Source organism: Ostrea edulis, chromosome 8, assembly GCF_947568905.1.
Source record: "Ostrea edulis chromosome 8, xbOstEdul1.1, whole genome shotgun sequence".
In the NCBI taxonomy this organism is placed as follows: domain Eukaryota; kingdom Metazoa; phylum Mollusca; class Bivalvia; order Ostreida; family Ostreidae; genus Ostrea; species Ostrea edulis.
The window spans coordinates 75,551,859-75,572,312 of record NC_079171.1 but is presented as its reverse complement, the minus strand read 5'-3'; the positions used below and the strand labels follow the sequence as shown (position 1 = coordinate 75,572,312).

The following is a 20,454-nucleotide window of genomic DNA, read 5'->3' as shown; positions in this document are numbered from 1 at the left end:
GCAGGGCTTCCAACAACCTCGTTTAAAATCAGCATTTCACAAATTATATGGTCGTTATGGTGATCCAGTTTCAGAATAAAACATATCATTGGGTCAAATGGTGTTTGACGTGTTTCACTCTGATTGTTAGGCCATTCTTAACACACTGATTTTCACTTAGGATAAAGGTATAAAGCTCACAGCGGGTGTGATCGGTCGACAGGGTATACTTACTCCATTGGTCCAGGATTTTTTTTTTATTGCTGATAGGAGTTAGGAGGTTGATCACTGCAACACTTTTGCATTATGTATATTTGAGAATGGATGTATCGTTTCGTCATATATTTATGTTAACGTTTAACGCTCACAACTGTCTCATTGGTGATTATTTAGCGTGTTAGAACCTAACGTAACATCGGAGATCTGTTTTAAGACAAGTTACGAAAATACATGACTCTCGGACCTTTCAACCAATGGCCTATCACAGCCAGTGGTATGATGAAAACTACTGTAGACTTGTAATTTGGAAGGTTCACGTTATCAACTACATCCCAATTTGTATTATTCCTTCTATGTACCATAAGCTTTGTTCTGCCATGCTTGAAATTAATTGTTATTGGATCACAGCAGTATATAGTTTACCGGAGCTTCAGACTTCACCGAAAAAATGCAATGCCTTTTTCAAGAAGTTTCTGATCCAAACTGTGCTCAATAGATAGCGTGTATTTAGAATGAAAGAAAAACCAACACTATCATCACAACATAATACCGTGTTAATATTGCAGATAACGCTCGATGTCAAGACAGATATCAATAAAACAAAGATCCCGAGAAAGAAAATACTGCAGTACTGTGTAGCTAAGTGTATTTCGCACTGATTCACGCAACAAAAAAGCAACTTTAATTCACAATGTACAGGATTATAAAGACAGTGTAGGTAAAATGCTACAGTATTTTGTCATTAATGAAAACAATCAGTGATGTTTTAAACTGCAAATTCCTAAATTTGATTTCAGATGTTGGTGAACGGATTGTGCTTCTTTCTAAATTTCACAATAGCAATTAAATATACATCCGTATGTTCAAGCTAGTAACGAAGTACTTAGCTACTGAGTTGTAAAGATCATCGGCGACTAACAGTCAACCAGTAGAGGGCTGTACCCAGGGGTCATTATGTAGAATTTACACGGTACCAATTTTGATACACCAGATGCGCATTTCGACATTTATGACATTTATGTAGCAATATTCCATTATCACCTGCATATGGTGTTTATATATCTCAACTGATTCGATATGCAGGAGCTTCTTCTGGGTATAGTCAGTTTTTAAATCGAGTTAAGCTACTGACAAACAAGTTGATGGTACAGGGATTTCAACAGTCTCGATTGAAGTCAGCATTTCGCAAATGCAATGGTCGTTATAACGATCTAGATCGTCAATACAACCTCGCATAGGGTCAAGTCCTGTCTGACGTGTTTCATACCGATTGTTAAGCCGTTCTTGGCACACTGATTTTGACTGCGGATAACTCCGTTTACCTGATCAGGATATGGGGCTCACGGCGGGTGTGACCGGTCAAAAGGGGATGCTTACTCCTCCTAGGCACCTGATCCCACCTCTGGTGTGTCCAGGGGTCCGGGTTTGCCCAACTATCTTTTTTATATTGCTTGTAGGAATTATGAGATTAATCACTCTTCGTTATCTTCACCTTGCATAATGTATCGTCAGTGATGCTCAACCGAAATATTTGAAATCCGAAATAACAATAAACTTTTAGAGCTATTTCAGGGAAATAGAGTGTCAATAAATCGTTTACGCTGCAATGATTTTTGTTTTATATTATGACCATGACATTTTTATTACTGTCTATAGGCTTCTAAATTTAGAAAACCAATCACGTGTCAGCAACAACGTGGTGAAGTGGAAATAACTTGCTGGGATTATTGTAGCATTGCATCTATGTGGATCTTGCTGGGGAGGTATGAATTATACTCTTAACATAGTTGCAAATTTGGCAGAATGGTAGATGAAGATATCATACTAAACATAGCATATCTTATCCATTGTCCAGGCTGGCGAGCAAAGTACCGGAAAATATAGCGTTATCTAACGCAGACAAGAGGGGTTTGGTCGTTTTTGTTTAGAATTATATTTGGTAAAACTGTATATTTCAATTGATCTTTCATAGAACACGCATGCCATATGTTGCTTAACATTGTTTATGGTAAGCAAACCTTATGGGTTTTTTTTTACAAGTTTAGGACTATTGTACAGAGATAGAGGCTAAATTGGCATCTGGTTTTGGCTAAAGTATTTATATATAAATGAATCTTATTGCTACGTTATAGAGGTGATTGTTTAGTGTTGCTCCATTTCAATCAATCAAATGGGTGGGGTTGTTACACCTTACCTATGGAAATCAGCCGATTTGGCACAAATTGACCGCATACGGGTATCGGAAGCAAAGGGGATTTATTTATTGGATTTATCTTGTTTAACGTCTCTCTCGAGATTGTGTCACTCATATGGAGCTTTAACCAAGACCAATGGAGGGCTTCAAATCTAGGTCTTTTCCCACACTTACGGCCATTGGGCAGTGTACTGTACCTACTGTTTTACGGAATATCTGTTTTTAAGGTATCTTAGAGGACCTGTGACATCCACCTTTGATGTCGAGTGTTTGGCGATGGAAATGTTATTACATGTTTTAACGACTTAGGTGTGTCGCAGATAGGATTCGAAACCGGCATTCCGTATGTCAGGTGAAGTCTATAAGGTATAGGCCACTGCGACGGTGAAACAAATGAGAAGGAAGACACCAACTAGTTTCGTTGATTAACGTACAAACTGAAAGGGAGATAAATAAAGTGAGCAAGGTGACTAATCGTTCACTCGACAAGCTTTAAACTTTCTTCAGACAATTCTTGTTTAAAAAATTTCAAACACTACCTCGTATATATATATATATATATATAAATCAGAGGTGATGTTTTGAAATGCTGAAGACTCAAGAGAGCTTTTCTCATCAAAAAATTATCTGGGTTCTGTTATCATCATTGTGATCATATTATTTCCCATTCCCATCTTCTCCAGAACCAATGAACCAATTTAAATCAAACTTTGCAGTTGGCACAAACCAAAAGCCCCATTGGGTGGATGAGATTCATGTTCATTTGAATGAAAGGCCATGCCCCCTTTGAAAGGAGATCATCAAGAAAAGGCAAAAATAGGATGGGGTCGTTTAATGTAATTAAATTATGCAAGCATCCCCAGGTTGTGTAGATTGGATTTAGTTCAATTCATGAGCTGGGTGTAGGATGAGGCTATAAGGTCAAAGTTTTATAAGGGATAATATAAGGAAGCATCTTTAACAATCCTCTTCTCAAGAAGAGTATGTCAATGATTAGTCATATTCATATGCAAGGATCTTCAGGTAGTGTAAATTTTATTTTGTTCAATTCAGGGGCTAAAGAATTAGGGTATGGAGGAGATCAAAGTATGATATGGGAATATACAGGAAATTAAAATAAATTCTTTTTCAAGGTTAGCAGGGCCACTCTAAATCCTTTCAAAATGCAAATGTTCCTAAGTTGTGTTGATTCATTTATACTATGCGCCCACGACTAAAGTCGGGGGAGGGGGTCATGTCAGTCTGGAACTTGCTCATGTTAGTAATAGGGCTCTCATATTTATATTCTCCTGAAGTATATAACGTAGGTTAGTCTTTTATGTTTAGTATTTAGATATCTTATGGCAAGAACTTTCATTTGATACCATGCTGTTTGGTATTGTGACCTTGGTTTTGAAGTTTAACCCAGATTTTATTATATAGATATTTTACATAATGATATACAAATGTGTATATTCTTTAGTACCAAACGTTTAATTTAGTACCTGACCTTAGTCTTTAAAATGGCATGGTTTTCAAAAACTTTAAACTGGTATAAAGTTTCTCAACCATCTTGGATTGGGCTTTGATATAGATTGCACATATTATAGATCACTAATGAAAAGAGCTTTACTTTTGAATTTCTGACTTTGACCTTGTTGACCTACTTTTGAAAAACATTCATTATTGCCAGATCTGTTATATCTTGAGGGATAAGGTATTGGGTTAGTTTGTTTCACAGGAAATGTGTAATGACCAGAATTTATGTTATACCATGACCTTTGACCTTGCGACTATATCAACCATATGATTTTGACTTCCTTAGTGCATTGCTTACAGTGCTATTTAAACATGTTCATCATTTTATTTCCATTAATTCTTATTTAGATCTCAGCTGAGTCCAATATAGGAAGAGGTTTTGGAGAGAACATAGAATTACTACAGACAAAAGACTTCTGAATTTATAAAGGGAATTGCATAACTCATAGTTCCACTTCAATCTAGATCTATTGACAGTTATTTCATAGAAACACTTTGCAGCTGAAAAAGATAATCAAATGATGACCACTACTTTAACTCTATGTTAGCAGCATATCTCAATTTTTGAAGTGACAAATTTTATCCCTGTTTGTGAACCAATATTCAAAAGAAACACTGTTATGGCATTATACATAAATTAGAAGAGAGTGGTGGGGTGGCAAAATAAGATACCATACTAATGTATAAATTGTTAATATACATGTATCAATATACATCCAGTGCCAATTTTCATAATTTCTAGCGGTCCAGAAAAATGATCTAAGATCTGCATTAGGTCATTTCCGATGAATCGATAAAATATATATGTTTATTATTCATTGCTAATTAACCTTTTATGCATCAATTGGAGATGCTTTTTGAACATTTTCCGTCACTGGGTAAAATTCAACAAACATTTCTTGTATCTGGAAGTGGTCAATATCTATTTCAACACCAGAGTAAACATGCATTAAAGTCCTGCCAATCTGATGTAGGCAGAAAATGAAATCTGGCATATTATTTCATGAATGCAAATGGAAATGCTTTACAAGAGAGTTAACAAATTTCTGGTTAATGCTAAATAACTATCTAGATGTCCCAGAGAAAGGGAGAGGGTATGTTTTAACACCCCCTCCCCCGTCTACATCTGCCAATGTTAAGTTTGTAATGCGAGTGAATGAATTAAGATTATTGTTAGGCAAATGATTAAAATTTCATTTACTAATAATTTTAACTTCAGATATGTGTGTTAATTAATTAACTATTATCTCAAATCCTCTATCAGAAATGACATCAAAATATCAACTTTGTACAATTTTATATAATGATTCACACAGGCATTTTTTTTTGGTCTTTATTATATAGACTGTATACAAAGACATGCCATTTATTTCTGAATGTTCATATGTTCTAGTAATTTTTTTATGGAGTTTAATCTTTTAATCATTGATTGGGTATATCTACTTCATATTTATTTCTATTTATGTAGTTCAACAATCTTCATTTAAGTAGTTAACATTTTTGCACTTATTGAAAATTTGGAGATTTCAGTTCAACTTTTCACCATCAAACCTTGCTTTTCCCACTGAATTTATTTTTGTAACTTGAAATACACCTCTTCAAGTTTCTGGTTATACATAATTTATTTCTGATGAGACATTGTATTGGGTTTTATGAGATCTTAAATACATCGGATTCATTCATTTTCAAGTGGTACTTACTTAGATTGTATATTTTACAACACTAAACAACGTTATGACTATGGACATTATCTTGAATTGGTTCATCCTCGTGTGCACTGTTGATGTTTTTTTCTGAGCGATACATATGTTGTTCTATGTTGGATTTGTTATGTATGTCCACTAAAGAGTAAGTAAATTTAATATTAATCTTTAATATTTTCCTGATATTTAGATGCAAGGTGAAGATAACGAACAGTGATCAATCAGTCTGTGTTGCATAAGTTTGAATTGTACAAAGAAAAGGTGAAAATAAGGCTCGTGATGTAAATCACAACTGCGATAAAGTATACAAATATTAGAGTTGGAAAACGCGGAGACTTGAACAAACCAGAAGTATGATCAGGTGACTAGGAGGAGTAAAAAATATCGTGTCGACTGGTCAAACTCGGTGGAAACTCTGTCTCTTAATCATATAAGCGGGTTTATTCTGTTTGTCACTGTAATTGTATTTTAATGGAAGTTGGTCACGTGATTAGAAAAAAAACCCTGATGCGACCTTTAACTCAACATTGCATTATCAACGACAGTTTATCTATCAGCCATTTTTTATTTTCATCCATATTTGGAGTCAATATATCATAGTCAACATCACTTAGTCTTCTTCTTCTGGTTCATATCTGTGTATCTAATTAAATAACGTTGTTATTGGCATACTGACATGTCGATTTTGTGAAAGGTTACTCGCCTATCAATTGGTTTTTAATAACATTATACAAAAATTTCAACAATCTGAATTAAAATAAATACATTATAACTATCTACGACTATTATTGTGATATTATAAGCATACACAATACAATAAATGCTGTAATTTCAACTACACACCTTAGCATAAACTATGATAAGCGATATTTGCTTTAAATGTCCGAAATGTTTGAACACTTTCGTAATAATGAAACTATGGTAGATGCACATACGGAAACTGCCGTTTTGCATTTTGGGAATGAAATTGAATGACGTCATATCCCAATAGATGCCTAGCAAGTATAAAAACAACCTCAAAGGTAAAGTCCATTTCAATAAAGACAATGTCCACTCTAAGTGCTGTAACAGTTGACGGCAGCGTTTTTGTTTTTGTTTTTGCTGTTATTGAACCAGGGTGACAAAAAGGTGACAAAACCTTATTTTTCTGATAAATAAATTGTATCTCTAAATAAACAAAAGAAAAACGAGAAAGGCGTGTATTTGAGAAATAGACAACTCCATCCCAAACAACTGAGGAACCTCAACACGCTGAAGGGAATGCAATGGGAAATTAAACATTTCCACTTCAAAGGGAAGAAATGCAAGATGAAATATCAAGGCAGGGTAGTTTATCTGGACATGAAATTCTCAGTCAGCCTATAACAGAAACACAAAAATGAAGACGCCATGTAATGGATGAAGATAATGCAACAACAGATGATGGCACATATGGATGTTATGCAGTAAATGCAGCCAATGATGCAGACTGAAAGATGACGATTACGAAAAGTGATCAATATCATAACTCCTATAATCAATGCAAAAGAGAGAATTGGGTAAATATGGACCCCTGGATATACTAGAGTTGGGTTATGTGCCTAGGAGGACTACGCATTTGTCGTCGAACGGTCACACCCGCCATGAGCTCTGCATCTTGATCAGGTAAACTGAGTTATCCATAGTCAAAATCATTGTGCCAAGAAAGACCTAGGTATGAGAAAGGTCAGACAGCATTTAACCCAGTGATATGTTGTAGTGGCACATTCGATGTCAAATATTAAATGCATAATCACAATGATGGCTATAACAAAAACTCGGAAGAACTTATGCCTAACAGCTACATGTGGAGAGAAACACACAATGGATCACAATTTTCTTATTAGGATATTAATAGATATATAAACTCTCATTACCATATATAATTATAGGAGTTATGAGATTGATCACTGTTCGTTATCTTCACCTTGCATTGGTCACAATTTGTGCAACAATCAGAACCAATTTCAGGAAAATAACGAAACTCCTAATCTTGATGAGCAACAAACAAGATTGCCAATTTTCAAGGATAAAAAACAACACAGTCTAGAAATTCTTGTGCATTCAATCAAACATGATTTCATAGATATTTCTTTGAACTGCCCGTAGAAAGACAGAGGAGTTGTCTTTTTGCTTGAAGGATGATTCAGTTACATTTGCGTCTCAACTTAGTCCAGATGCAAGGTCCATTATCTCGGAATTTCATTCTGGCATAAAACAGCGATTACAATATCAAGAACATATTCTGCCATTTTCATAAAAAATACATTCATTGCTGAACAAAGCATAACCAGTATTCGTAAATGAACAGTTGACAACGAAACATGCAATCAGATATTTACTAAATAGGGTAAATTACCAAGTTATACCAAACGATGTCGCCACAAAACGAACGATCATCAGTGAAACGTGCAGTAGCTATGATAGTATGGAATTAATGCTGCAAAAATGGAATGCGGGAAATTGCAAATATCAAAATGTGATATGTGAGAATGATCTATGAAGCCAAATTTTGTTTGATGCAAGGCGACGGGGAAGGGAAACTGATATTAAATTAGGGAACATTTGTGGAGGAAAAGAAACAAAAAAGTGAATATCGAGAGGAAATTATGACACAGTGTGACAAACAACTGGAGGTTATGTCATTTTTTAAAAGAGGAGAATTTGCAATTGAAGCAAAGAAGTGAAACAAAGTAGAATTAACTGCAATAAATTGTGAACATAACGAAGCTCAGGACATACATGAAAGCAAAATTGTACAGCTGTAGAAACACTGTTAGGAGGAGGGGGAAGCTAACAGAGGAAGTAAGGCTGTGTTAGAGACAAATGTACAATGACTGCTGGAAGATGTGGATTTCAGAACAAAACGTTATCAAGAGTTATATAACCAAACTAACATGACGCTTTAAGGAAAATATACTTACTGGTGAGAACAGCTCGCAAAAATGAAAAACAAATAATCCAGGGCCTCTGAGGAAGTTAAAGAAAACTATAGCTCATGGATGACAGAAAAGCTCAACCATATACCTCATCAATATGAAGCCCTGGATGCTGAACAGGAAGACATGATTACCAATCAGATTTTCATCTTTCAAGATCGCATGCCTCATCTGGAAAATAGGGATGTCCAGCGACAGAGGGAACTGGAGATTGCGAGACAAAAATATTTAAAAAAATAGAGGTTCTCCTTACAGAAGAGCAGACTAGCCACAGGGAGCTAAAATCCTTTATTTGTGAACTCAATGACAATACCATGGATACAGATAATGTCAGGTAGGGACGAACCATAGCTGTAGCACAGTTACATACAGGATATGGGGCTCACGGCGGGTGTGACCGGTCAACAGGAGATGCTTACTCCTCCTAGGCACCTGATCCCACCTCCGGTGTGTCCAGGGGTCCGTGATTACCCAACTATCTATTTTGTATTGCTTGTAGGAGTTATGAGATTGATCACTGTTCGTTATATTCACCTTGCATACAACAGAGGCGGAGAAGAAGACAGAGGTTCAATTTATATCAAATTATGCTATTTGCTAGAAGGCCTTCTTCAGTTAGAGTATCTTGGAATATCTGGATAAGGACGTGGCTTCTTCCGGGAACGACCACTGCTGTCGTCGACGGGAACAGCGGATGTCGTTAATAGGCAGATGCCAAAAAATCAGAAAGGACTCACGCTAAGCAAAGGTTTCCGAGCAGGGATATGTGTAGCGAACAGTGTAACATGAAACTTATACTGCCTCGATAATGAGCTATATTTTCGAGTGATGCTGTTGAGTCTCTTTCCTGATCACGCAAGTAAAGTAATAGCGAGCGAAATCAGCAGTTGGCTGGGTGACCCCTACATGTTACAAATTGTATATATGTTACACTATATACAATGTAAACACTCATCGTAATGGTGACCTCGTTACTTAGTTCCTTATTTTACATCGAAACCAGGAAGACATAAAAAAATCTGGTCATTATAAAAGATTGATATGTACCTGTAACGACCCTCGAGTAAAGAATAATCGCCAGAATGAATGGCGGAATAACATCGTTTGGGTTGATGTAACTTTATCGAGGGGAAACCAACATTATTCATATGTTGGCAATATATTTTAAGTTGTTCAGTTGTAAAATTAGGAGACCCGTGCAGACTTCTGAAGTTACGGTTAATGTTGGCAGGTACAAACAAAAGGTAACTGAGTCATGGATGCTAATAGTTTGTTAATATTGACTTATCACAATAACATAATAATAATAACAACAACGATTGTATTAAATCCCGTGGGGACCCGGGTTAACGTAGGTCTCCAATATTCCTTGTCTGTCGTAATATGTGACTAAATGGGGGTGGTCCTGGTGTCAGAGCAGATTTCGCATGATAAAGATCCCTCCTACCTAAAAGTCATAAGTTCCAAGCATAAGCGTACATTCTGCAGCCCTTCACCGGCAATGGTGACGTATATTCTCAAGAGGGACGTTGAACAATAGGGAATCAAGCGATAATAAAATTGAATATATTTGTTAATTTCTAAGAATTGTTCTTTACAAAAAGTGATTTATTTGCCATGCACTAAGACTGCTTTTACTTGGTATACGCGAAGATTGATTTTGTGTACTGTACACTATGGTTTATTTTGTTTGCTGTATATTTAGATTGATCTTGCTTTCTATCGGAATTCAATTTTCCATATGAAAGGTGAAGATAATGTGTTACATATTGATAAGGGATGCGGTAATTCCCTTTTGCCGATTGATTACACCCCTGGTATGTCAAGGGGTCTGTGTTTGTCCAACTCTTAATTTAGTAACCATTAAATAATTTTCTTCACCTGTTCATCGAATAGGATTGATTATATTTACGATAACGTATAATTATTTAGAATACCATATGATATGTCATGAGCTACATACTAGTAATGCTTCTGTTTACTGCATTGTGTGTATATCTGAATTGATTCTGCTTGCTATAGACTACTATTGATTCTGTATATTTGATGTAACGTTTAATTCTGACCACTGGCGACGACGTTACCTTTTTCGGTTTACATTGTGACTGATTCTATTTGATACCAACTAGAAATGATTTTATTCACCAATTATTGGAATTGATTTTGACTACCCAGGGAATGAATAAAATGTTGACCCTTATTATACTTTATCTACATATATATTACCATATACAATGTATACAGATGCTTTGGAAACGTGGTTTTGAAAACAAATCAAATGCATGGATGAAGGTGCAAACACAATAGTATGGAATGGGAAGATTGAGTTTGTACTCAGACACCATACATGCAAGGTGAAGATAACGAACAGTGATCAATCTCATAACTCTTATAAGCAATACAAAATAAATAGTTGTGGTCTAATATGTCATTTGGAATTTTTTTTAAAAAGCTACACGGATTTAACAGAACGCCACAACGTATACCATAACAGCGTTTCATCTGTAGTTTATACTTAGAATTGCGGTCAGCCATACGTTCCAAACAATCATTCTGCTGAAAAAAAGCGGTAATTCACAACGCAGTTGCTTAGGCATGACTTCAGTCAAAACCAATATAAACTATTGCGGGTTTATATTACTGGGCGAAGTAATACATTGCGAGATGAGTTTGTTAAATGAGCAATACGCATTGTTTGTGCTGAATGTAGTTCCTGGTGTGAAAATACTGCTTAAGCATCCACAACTTGACATTGCCTCATGTCTTCAAAAGTTTGTCTTTACCCCATGATCAATTTTGTATTCCTTTAGTGATTTACGGAATTAGCTTCTCCATCAACAACATCCCATATTCATGCATTGATATTCAACTCTCACCTGCATATGCTGTTCAGATATTTCAACTCGTTCGATAAGCAAGAACATGTTTTGCATACGGTCAGGTTTTTTTTTTAGATTGGTTCAGGCTACTGACAAACAAGTTGATGATACAGGGGTTTCAACAATCTCCATCGAAGTCAGCATTTCGCAAATTCTATGGTCGTTATAACGATCTAGTTCGTCAATTCAACCCATCATTGGGTCAAATGATGTATGTCATGTGTCATACCGATTGTTAAGCCATTCTTGGCACACTGATTTTGACTGCAGATAACTCCGCTTACCTGATCAGGATATAGGGGTCACGGCAGGTGTGATCGGTCGATAGGGGATGATTACTCATCCTAGGTACCTGATTCCACCTCTGGTGTGTACAGGGGTCCGTGTTTGCCTACCTATCTATTTGTATTGGTAATAAGAGTTATGAGATTGATCACTGTTCGTTATCTTCACCTTACATAGGAACAAAATATTGCGCTTCTTTTATAGACGACATGTTCACAAATTGAACGGTATCATTGTGGTGACTATTTTTTTCTAGTTTAATCTGACTAGAGATTCTGAAAATTCATCTTGACACGAGTGTACTTGTTTTGTGTGTGTGGTAAAGATTCGGATGTTTTATTTTACAAATCTAGATATGTATTTTTGTCTTTCGTAAAGTGGGTATTATACAGATACTTTTCTGATCGTTTTCTTTGTTTTAAAAAAATACAAGTAAAACACACTTACAGAGTTTGTAAATTCACCAGACCAGATAATGCTGTCTCGGGTATCTTTGTTATTTGATTGCTATCTAGGTCCCTGAAAGAGAAAGAAATGTATACATCTAATAGCAGTAACTGGATAAATGCTATACTCTCTTTAAATTATTTTTGACAACGGATGATGTGATTCACAATAACTACTCTATTTCTTAACAAATGAGATTGAAAACTCGATTACATTATTTTACAGGCACTTCCAGTAATAGTCATGATTATAATTTGGAAAGGTACAAACACATTATTCGATACGCATGAGGTTGTTCTGCATGTGGTCAGTGTTTAAATCGAAGCAGGCTACTGACAAACAAACTGACATTGCAGGAGTTCCAATAATCTCATTTAAAATCAGCATTTCGCAAATCGTATGGTCGTCATGATGATTTACTTCCAAAATACAACATATCATTGGGTCAAATGCTGTCTGCCGTGTTTTATACCGATTTTTAAATCGTTCTAGGAACACTGATTGTGATTATGGATAACTCCATTTACCTGATCAAGATATAGGGCTCGCGCCGGGTGTTATCAGTCGACATAGGATGCTAACTCCTCCTAGACACCTGATCCCTGGTATTGCTAGTGGCCCAGTGGTTCTATTTTGTATGCCTTATAGGAGTTATGAGATTGATCACTGTTCGTTATCTTTGTCTTTCATGAGTCAATAAAAACGTGTTCTGATTTGTTTAGATATGAATAGATAAAGTAGACATTAACGGCAAACTGACAGCTCCATCGTATGGCAAACGGGATGAGTTCAGTTTCTCCATCGTCAACTTCCCACATGTATGTAGCAATATTCCATAATCACCTACATATGGTGTTTATATACCTCAACAGATTCGATATGCAAGAGCTTGTTCTGCGTCTAGTCGGTTTTTAAATCGAGGCAAGTTACTGACAAACAAGTTGATGGTACAGGGGTTTCAAAAGTATCGATTGAGGTCAGCAGTTCGCAAATCCTATGGTAGTTATAACGATCTAGTTTGTCAATACAACATATCATTTGGCCAAATGCTGTTTGACGTGCTTTATACCGTTTGTTAAGCCGTTCTTGGCACACTGATTTTGACTGCGGATAAGTCCGTTTACCTGAACAGGATACAGGGCTCACGGCGGGTGTGACCGGTCGACAGGGGATACTTACTCCTCCTAGGCACCTGATCCCATCTCTGGTGTGTCCAGGGGTCTGTTTTTGCCCAAGTCTCTTTTTTGTATTGCTTGTAGGAGTTATGAGGTTGATCACTGTTCCTTATCTTCACATTTGATGATACGTGATGTATATCAATTGACTATAGTTAATTGAAACTGTCCCAAATGTTTTCTTAACAATGTTGGTACAAAACAGAACCTAACAATGTGATGATCCTGATTTCCGGAGTTATTTCTACTTCCATGCTACCTCTACGTATCCATAATTGGTGGCATCGGAATTTAAGTCGAGGAATTATATATAGCAGCCTTATATATTCGTTCATGTAATTGTGGCCTTTGAAATTAACTGTACATCATGGCAGAATGAAAGGTGAGTTAACGAACACTGATCAATCTCATAACTCCCATACGTTAATCATAGTTCGCTCGTCACCTATTCTTTAGTAGCGACAAATAAAACTTCAACTGTGTTATGACAAGGTGAAGCTAACCCCATACCTACTATCAGGACATGTGCTTTTTATGTGTTTTCTTTGGCACTTCAAGCGCTATTTTTTTCTTCGCTGAATTGCACGGTAATATTTTGCATTATATATATTTAAGAATGCATGTTTCGTTTTGTCATGTATTGATGTGAACGTTTAACGCTCCTAACCGTTCATAGCCGTCTCATTGGTGATTATTTAGCGTGCCAGAACCCACTGCAACATCGAAGATCTGTTTTAAAACAGGTTGCTAAAATACATGATTCTCACTTGTTAATTGTAGGTGATTCATAGGTCTTGAGCTCAACATATTTTGGTTTACCATGCGAATGTTTTAACCAATGACCTACCACTGCTAGTGATATGATGAAAACTACCGCATATTTGTCTATTGGAAGGTTCACGTTATCAACTACATATTCATCTGTAGGTTTCTATGCAGATCAATGCTACTATGTATCCTAAGCTTTGTTATGGCATGATTAAAATTATTTTATTAGACCACAACAATATATAGTTTAACGAAGTTTCAGACCACACCGAAGAAATACAATGCCTTGTTCAAGGAGTTTGTGATTCAAACTGTGCTCAATAAAACAGCGTATGTTTAGAATGAAAGAAAAAATAGCACTATCATGACAACAGAACACCGTGTTGGTATGAAAGATAACGCGCGATGTCAAGACAGGTATCAATGAAACAAAGATCCCGAAAAAAACAATACTGCAGTACCGTGTAACTTATGGTATTTCGCACTGTTTCACGTCACAACAAACTTAAATTCACAATGTACAAAGTAATAATGACAATGTAGGGAAAATGTAAACAAAACAAAATTGACATTAATGAACACATGCAGTGATATTGAGACTGCCAATTTTTAAATATTGGTGAAAGGGTTGTAATTCTTTGTATCAAATGGCAATAAATCATGTACTATACAGTGATTTTTGTCTCATGCATAGCTCTTATCCTTAGACAAATTTGACTCCACTTATTTTATTTTTTTTGGCACGCTGTTTTCCCTATAATAGCTGTAAAACTTCATTGTTATTTCGGATTTCAAACATTTCGGTTGAGCATCACTGAAGAGACATAGCTAAGTACTTCGTTACCATCTTGAAAATACGGATGTATATTTAATTGCTGTTATAAAATTTATGAATTCATTTCGAAATTAAGGATTATCTCCCTCATGCATAGCTCTTATCCTTGGACGAATTTGGGTCCACTTTTTTGGCACGCTGCTTTTCGCTATATTTAGCTCTAAAACTTTATAGTTATTTTGAATTTAAAACATTTCGGTTGAGCATTACTGAAGAGACATTATTTGTCGAAATGCGCATCTGGTGCATCAAAATTGGTACCGTATAAGTTTTACAACAACTGAACGTCAAAGTCTAGATATTGAGGTATTACACAATACATCACCCCCAACCAAATGAGTCTACTAAATGATCGGGTAAATGGTATTTTGTTGAAATGCGCATCTGGTGCATCAAAATTGGTACCGTATAAGTTTTACATTTACTAATCTGACTGGCCGTGTTTAAAAATAAATTGAATTCAAATTCATATTGTTTCACTGAGTATGTTATTCTTAACAAGAGAATAAGTGGACGGTATTTGTGAACAAATGTAAAGCGCGTGATGACACAGTGTGTATTTGTAGTTGTAATAAATAAGTCGCAGTTGGAAGTGATAATTACGACAAATACACGCTGTTAATTAAAATCAAAAAGTGTGTAAATTTCTGTCTGGTAAAGCTATATGAAAGGTAAAATTGAACTCATTTTAATTCAACACAGTTTATTTCTATTTAACGCAAGGGAGTTTTGACGAAATTAATAGATTACGTCTCACAGCTGTTTGTCTATCTAAATACGGATTTTTGTCCGTGTAGAAAGATGTCTCAAGAGAAGAGAAGAAAACGTCAGCAAACAAAGCAGATTGATGAAATATAAATAAATTAAATGGTCTAAGTCATCGTATTCTTAATGGACTGAAGATTGACCGTGCTGGGTATAATTTAAAGATTCCAAAAATATCATGTTTTGAAATAAAAACATCAATTATGAGACTATGTTTATGATGAAATACGTTTTAGTTCAAACGTAAAGTTTGTAAGTATATTTATTGATAGTTTGTCAGGGTTAGTGAATGTAAGGTCAGGTCTAGTAAAAACAGTTTAATTCGATTGGTTTAGTGCTCAAAGAGTAAAGAGTCAAACCTTGTAAGAATGCCTTTATTTTAAATTCCTACAAGTCAATAACATATGAACGTTAAGTTGTTGAGACAACTGTTACATATATTGTGGGTTCTGAAATACATAACGATAGGATAACATACAGAGAAATAAAACGGCCAGTTTGTGATTGATACATCACTAGCTTCTTGGATTACACAAGTTACTTGAATCTTTCACTCCGCGTATACCCATGTTGAAATAATCTACAAGTGTCTTTTGTGAACGTGAACATTGATATTGTATTTTGCTTTCAGATTTTATATATTTTAACACTGAGGTACATACTTTGGGTAGAATGCTGTCTGATGTGTTCCATACAAATTGTTTAACCGTTCTTTACATACTAATTTTGACAAGGAATTAGCACGTTTGCCTATTTGAGATATACATTTCAAGGGAACGAATTAATGTTGCCGGTCCCCATAACAAAGTGCTAAAAACAGTACGCCGAAAGACGTTTTTATTTGAAAAAGAAACGTTTCTAACCCCAAATTTGATTCTTTGACATTTTTTGTCATGTTCAGAAAAGTATTTAACTTGAATTTTAAATACGATCAGTAAACAATGCTACATGATTTATCAAACTACCATCCGTTTTAAATTTCGCATGCCTAGATTCTGCACAAAATGAATAATTAGGACAATCACAATCCAACATTTGTGCAATGTAAACAAGTTTGACAACGGAATAAAAAGATATTATGGAAATAAGTTATTCTTTAGACAGTATAATTAATTGTTTGATACAAGTTTGCCTTATCTTGAATATTCGTGGCTGTATTTGCACGGCTACTCATGTCCTAAGTCATACTGTATCGGTTATGCAAGAAAATTCGTTTGAAGTGTTTCCGGTTATGAAACAGAAGGAGGTTGAATGTTGAATAGTCCTCACTACTCTCGATTGTTAAGGTCAATAACGACTTCCCCCCCTTAATTATAGACATTAACGGCAAAATGACAATTCAACTGTATGACAAACGGGATGAGTTCAGCTTCTCCATCGTCAACCTCCCATATTTATGTAGCAATATTCCATCCTCACCTGCATATAGTGTTATATATTTCAACTAATTTAATATGCAAAAGCTTGTTCTGCGTATAGTCAGTTTTTAAATCGAGGTACGCTACTGACGAACAAGTTGATGGTGCAGGGGTTCCATCAGTATCGATTGAAGTCGGCATTTCGCAAATTCTATGGTCGTAATAACGATTTAGTTCGTCAATACAACATACCATTGGGTCAAATGCTGTCTGACGTGTTTCATTAATGTTAAGCCGTTCTTGCACATTGGATTTGACTGTGGATAATTCCGTTTACCTGAACAGGATTTAGGGCTCACAGCGGGTGTGACCGGTCGACAGGGGATGCTCACTCCTCCTAGGCACCTGATGTCACCTCTTGTGTGTCCAGGGGTCAGTGTTTGCCCAACTATCTATTTTTTTTTTTGCTTGGAGGAGTTATGCGATTGATCACTATTCGTTATCTTCACCTTTCATCGTACGTAATATGTATCCAATGAATATAGTTAATTGCAACTTCCAAAAATGTTTTCTAAACAACGTTGGTATATATAAGAACTTAACAATGTGATTGACTATAGTCAAGAATTACCACTGCATGCAGTTAACCTGATTTCCGGATTTATTTCTACCTTCATGATACCTCTACGTATCCATCAATGGTGGCATCAGATTTTAAGTCGAGGAGGTAAATATAGCAGTCTTATGTCGTCATCCATGTAATAGTGACCTTTGAAATTAACTGTACACCATAACAGAATGAAAGGTGAAATAACGAAAACCGATCAATCTCATAACTCCAATCAGTATGTTATATAAAATATGTAAATCAATTGTTTTTCTTCACATTTCGTTCATCGTTCGCTCTTCATGAATTCTTAGTAGTGAAACATAGAATTTCAACTGTGTCATGACCAGGTGAAGCTAAACATGATTGATCAATCCCATAGCTCATAGCAAGACATGTGCTTTTTATGCGTTTTTTTTTTTTTTTTTTTTTGCACTTCAAGCACTCTTCATTTTTCGTTGAATGACACGGTAATATTTTGCATTAAGTATATTTAAGAATCCATGTTTCGTTTCGTCATATATATATGTTAACGTTTAACGCTCATAACCGTCTCATTGGTGATTATTTAGCGTGCCAGAACCCACTGCAACAGTGAAGATCTGTTTTAAGACAAGTTACTAAAATACATGACTCTCACTTGTTAATGGTGAGTGATTCATAGGTCTTGAGCTCAAAATATTGTGGTGTAGTAAGCGAACGTTTTAACCAATGATCAACCACTGCTAGTGATATGATGAACACTACTGCAGACTTGTATATTGGAAGGTTCACGTTATCAACTACATCCTCATCTATAGCTTTTTTGCAGACCAATGCTACTCTGTATCATAAGCTTTGTTCTGTCTTGATTAAAATCATTTTATTGGACCACAACAATATATAGTTTACCGACGCTTCAGACCACACCAAAGAAATACAATGCCTTATTCAAGAAGTTTGTGATTCAAACTTTGCTCAATAAAACAGTGTATATCTAGAATGAAAGAAAAAATAACACTATCATCACAACATAACACCGTATTGGTATTGAATATAACGCGCGATGTCAGGACAGGTACCAATGAAACAAAGATCCCACAAAAGACAATATTGCAGTACCGTGTGACATATGGTATTTCGCACTGCTTCACGTCACAACAAACTTTAATTCACAATGTACAGAGTTATAATGACATTGTAGGGGAAATGTAAACAAAACAAAGTTGGCGTTAATGAAAACATGCAGTGATATTTTAAACTACCAATTTCTAAATTTGCTTTCAAATATTGGTGAAAGGATTACGATTCTTTGGTATCATGCAAGTATCAAATGGCAATAAATCGTATACCCTACAGTGATTTTGTTTTATATTATGACCATGCAATATTTCTTAATATGCATAGGCCTTTAGGGTAATAAAACCAATCACGTGTATGCAACAATTTGTTGGAGTGCAAATAACTTGCTTGGATTAGTGTAAACATGCATCTATTTGGATGTTGCAGGGGAAGGTATAACTTATACTAGTTATTTGAACATCAACATTACTAGCGAGAGATGTCATTGAATTTAATGATATTCCACGTTTCTCCTCAAATGCCAACCATGGTAACTTTAAACGATACGACGGCAGAATCATATATCATCAATTCACTAAATCTACTAAGTTTTGGAAGTCTTGGCATACGTACAAATGGCAAAATGGTAGATGAAGATACCATCCTAAAACAGAGCAAAGATGAACTGGCGTCCAGGCTGGTGATCAAAGTATTGGAGGAGAAAGCGTTATCCCGCGCAGACAAGAAGTATTTGACCCTTTTTGCTTAAATTTTGTTTTGGTGAAACTGCATATTTCAATTAATCTTTCATAGAAAACGTACATTTTATTGCTTTACATCTCAATCATCCTACACAGATTCACGCATCACGCTACTAGCTGAACATTCCCACTGCAATATTTACACAATATGATTAGGCCGTTAGGGTAAATATTCCATTGAGATATGCTATTCACAAACATACAACTATGTATGCAAGTGTTTCTTAGTAGGAGGGGTGATTGATTATTTGATTTGTATATTGCTTAACGTCCCGCTCGGGAATATTTCACTCAAATGGATAAGTGACCATTGTCCGTGGAGGGCTGTCAAATTTAGGCCTATGCTCGGAGCTTACTGTCTTTGAGCAGGGGGTATCTATCGTTTCACACCTGCTATGACACGGGGCCTCCGTTTTTGCTGTCTCGTCCGAAGGATCGTACGATTCTCAAGGGGTATTGATGACCAGTGATCAATATAATGACTTCCATAAGCAATGGAAAATACAGAGTTAGGCAAACATGGATCATTTGAATAAGGACTATTTTTGAGGTTTTTTAGTATAACATCTCGGTAAGAACGATCTGCAACACTTTTGCCCTTCGGCACCGAAATTTCTAAGGCTATACCGTCACACGAGAATATGCAATTAAGAACCTTCTTTGTGTTTATGTTTTTTTGTTGTTGTTTTTTTTTGAAACTACAGGCCTTTAACCGTGTTTAGTTAGCCAATTATCCTTACTGTTAGCATCCACAAGTCACATTTTATATAAAATATTTACCATTTGCACCATATATCATTTTGAAGCGTATCGAATGTAAATTAAGAAAATCGCATTTTGGGATTAACAACCCGCATGTTGTTACTAAAGATAGATTGCAAAATATCATGGTTGTGAAGTTGTTTGTAACCACTTTTCTACAAAATATGTGTTTCAAATCAATGACCAATGTATCTATATTTC

At 35.6% G+C, this 20,454-nt stretch overlaps 1 protein-coding gene across 1 annotated transcript in view; it reads right to left on the bottom strand.

The window, feature by feature from the left end:
* Window positions 1-20,454, bottom strand: part of LOC130049315 (decorin-like) — a 103,346-nt gene that overhangs the window by 65,288 nt on the left and 17,604 nt on the right. The window lies entirely within an intron of this gene.